Below are 3630 nucleotides of genomic sequence, written 5' to 3'. Positions count from 1 at the left end.
ATAAATTTACAATTCTTTCACATCTTATACATAGTTTTCCCACACACAAAAGGTCATTTCTCTATCTTTCTCTCTCTCATTTTTGGCAGATTTTTTTAAATATTTTTATTGCATCTCTACTTTAGGTTGGATGAATTTTTGTATTATTTGAAACTCTACATTGAATTGAAGTGATTAAATTTTGTGTTTTTAAATTGTTATCTTTTTTATATTTTTTTGATTTCATAGATGTAATCATAATGCATTAAAAAGATAGTATATAGGAATATAATTACATAACATGACTTGGATGGCTTGGATAATTTGGTTTTTATTACTATATATATATTATTTTTATTCCCATATTATTTTCTTTAAATTTCTTATTATTCTCTCTCACATTCTCTCTTGAAAAGTGGTTATTTTATTTCTCTTGATTTTTTATTCTTTTTTGCAACTCTATTTTATATTGATGAATCATTGTGATTTTTAAAACTCTATTTTGGGTTCATACATTTTGTTATTGTATTTTTTAGTTCCCAATCACAAGTAATCTTTCTCTTTCTACAATAAAATTTATAGAATAAATTATACATATTCAGTATAAGCTTGATATGAATTTTGATTATCATGATAATCTCTTTTAAGAGAATGAATATATAATTTGAATAATTTATTTAAATAAAAATTATACTTACATATATATATATATATATATATATTACTTAAATATATAATCAACCTCATGCACTCTATATATATAATAATAGGTGAAACTGAGAAAAACACAAATTAGAATTCTTAAAGAGTTTTATATCTTAATTTTAGAATTAAATGTGAGACTACATCATAAATATTCATTCAAGTGAGTTATTAAGTATAAAAATCAAAGAGTTTAGAATAAATGAATCATTAAAAAAGTGCTTCACAATAATTTTTTTTTTTTTTAAATGGACAATTTACATTTTATACCTAGTAATATCCATACAAATTTGTTTAAATAGTTAACAAAATATAAAAATGATTATCAATAGTATTTAAATTATATATATAGGAATTATATTATGCATCTTATTGTATATCTTTATGTGTATCAATGCATATGCATATAGTATATTCATAGCCATTGTGTTGTTCATTTAAAAGTAACGACGTTAAAACAAATGAATAATTGCCCTAAAGATTACATTTGTATATTCATAGCCATTGTGTTTAGATGGACTTTCACTTAAATTAGCTGTACCGAAATGGACGAAAATGCTACATTAATGTGGATCAACAAAAATGTAGTAATAATAAATGTTATACTTAAGATTTTAGATATTAAGAGTTTGAGATTACATATATATTTAATAAATTTGGATTTAGATAGGTCCTTTCAACCCAAATATGTCTTTTACCATTATGTAAGTGCACAACAATATATCAAAATAGACCAAAATGAACAGAATAGACCGAATTGGACCAAATGGAACAAAGTGGATCAAATGGACTTAATAGAACCGAATGAACCATATAGGAAAAAGATGGACCAAATGGGACCGAAGTAGACATATGGACTGAACAGGACCAAATCAAACTGAAGTGGACTGAATAGGACCAATGTAGACTGAATAGGACCGAAGTGGACTGATTAAATCGAATAGAACCAGAGTGGACCAAATGGACAGAATGAACCAAAGAAGACCGAATGGCCTGAATAAGACTGAAGTGGATCAAAGTGGACAAAATGGACTGAATAGGACCAATGTGGACCGAATAAGACCAAATAAAACAAAAGTAGGCAGAATGAACCGAATAGGACTAAAGTAGAAAAAATGGACCGAATAGAACCAAAGCGGACATAATAGGACTAATGCGGACTGAATAGAACCAATGTGGACTGAATGGATTGAATTGGACCGAATTGAACTATAGTGGACAGAATGGACAAAATAGGATCCAATGGGACCAAATTGGACGGAAGAGGACTGATTGGACAAAATAGATACAATGAGGACTGAATAAGACTTTTGAATATTTATCATTTTTATTGCATTTTTTTGGCTCATATTTCTAATTTCTAATGTCTATTTTAGTATTTTATAGTATTTTTTAACTCAAACTAAAGAGTTTAGACCAAATATAATAAAATTTCATACTTGTCAACCCAAAAATTAAGAAAAAAAAAAAAGAATTTTTGAGCTAAACTTGAAAAGAAAACCTAAAAAATAATCAGTTTAAGGCCCAATTAGTTTAAAATGGACTGAAGGAGGACCGAAATTGACCAAGTGGACCTTATTGGACCGAATAAAATTTTTTTAATTTTTAGGGAGAACAAATCATCTTCAAAAAATTTAGAGAAAAAACGATACATTATATTACAATACAAAATAATTATTTATTCCCACACATAATGTGGGTTTGAGATTAGTGTCAATAACTACAACTTGCTTGTCTCTCCACTATTTCCTATTTCTATCCAAATTCAATAACTACATCTACATCTAACATCTCTCCCACTGCCCTTCCCCCCACCGTTCTGCTTCTTCCATTATCTTCAAAAAAGAACCGTTGTTGTCAAAGTTATCTTTAAAATGCTTAGATTTGAATTATGTAGGTTTTGTTGTTAACTTGTCCTTAGTATTTTTTGAGTCTGATAGTTGGACAATAATTTTTGTTTTGAATGGTTATGCTGCGCTTCTGTGGACAAAGGTTTTCTACTCAAGACTTGTGTCGATTTACATGAGCAATGGTACAGTAATGTATGAATCTTTGCCTAAGCAAGGCCCATGTGTGATGCATGAAGGGCATTCAGTTGATGGTTCCACAATTCTTTCATGTTTTCTTGCCTTCTCCATTGGATTCTCCTTCGCAGGGAGTGGCTCCATTTTTGGTGTGAATATGACTCACTTTTCTTAAGTTGATTTCAATGTGCCTTCGGGAGAATTTGATTGTGCCATTGGTAAATTGTTTTTTGTTCCCCCTGTTTCTGTTATGTGACTGTAATTTTTCTGTGGTGAGGCCTAGTCCATTAAAGCTTTGACTTCTCAGTTCAACCACTGTAACTCGTTCCTAACAATCTGGTCGCAAGTTAGTGCTGTTAGTCATTTACCAAATTTTCATAATGGTGGCACTAGTGAAACAAGTTTCGCAGAGAACTTCCATTTTGAACCTTTATAAGTTTTTATATATGCATATATAGATTTATAAAAGAAAAACATTTATATATATAGGTATGTTTGTCTTAACTATCAGTAATGATAAATCACTTTACATTTTGTGTTAAATGCCCTTATGCCCTTGTGCTTTTATTTTAGAATATAAACTCTGCCAAAGTACCAAATAGTACTCCTTATTTTTTCTTTGCCAATGTGGTAAATAGATTTTGACAGTGTACTAGCATGACCCCCATAACTCCATCTGCAATTTAACCTCTTTTTGCTCCATATCATTAAAAATTTGCAAAGAAGAGGTCTAGTTGCAACAACATAAAAAGTTTAGTTGTCTTATTGTTACAGTACCAATCTTTATACACTAAACCAGAAAAACTGGGTTCTAATTTGTTACTGTTGTTCATATTTTTCAACCTAAAAACATGGACCTAACACATTTGAAAGGTTAAGTATCTTCCCATGGACAAAGACTATCTTCATATCGACGTTGATTGTA

The sequence above is a fragment of the Quercus lobata genome, chromosome 9 (assembly GCF_001633185.2).
Source record: "Quercus lobata isolate SW786 chromosome 9, ValleyOak3.0 Primary Assembly, whole genome shotgun sequence".
Lineage (NCBI taxonomy): Eukaryota > Viridiplantae > Streptophyta > Magnoliopsida > Fagales > Fagaceae > Quercus > Quercus lobata.
This window is presented reverse-complemented; position numbering follows the sequence as displayed.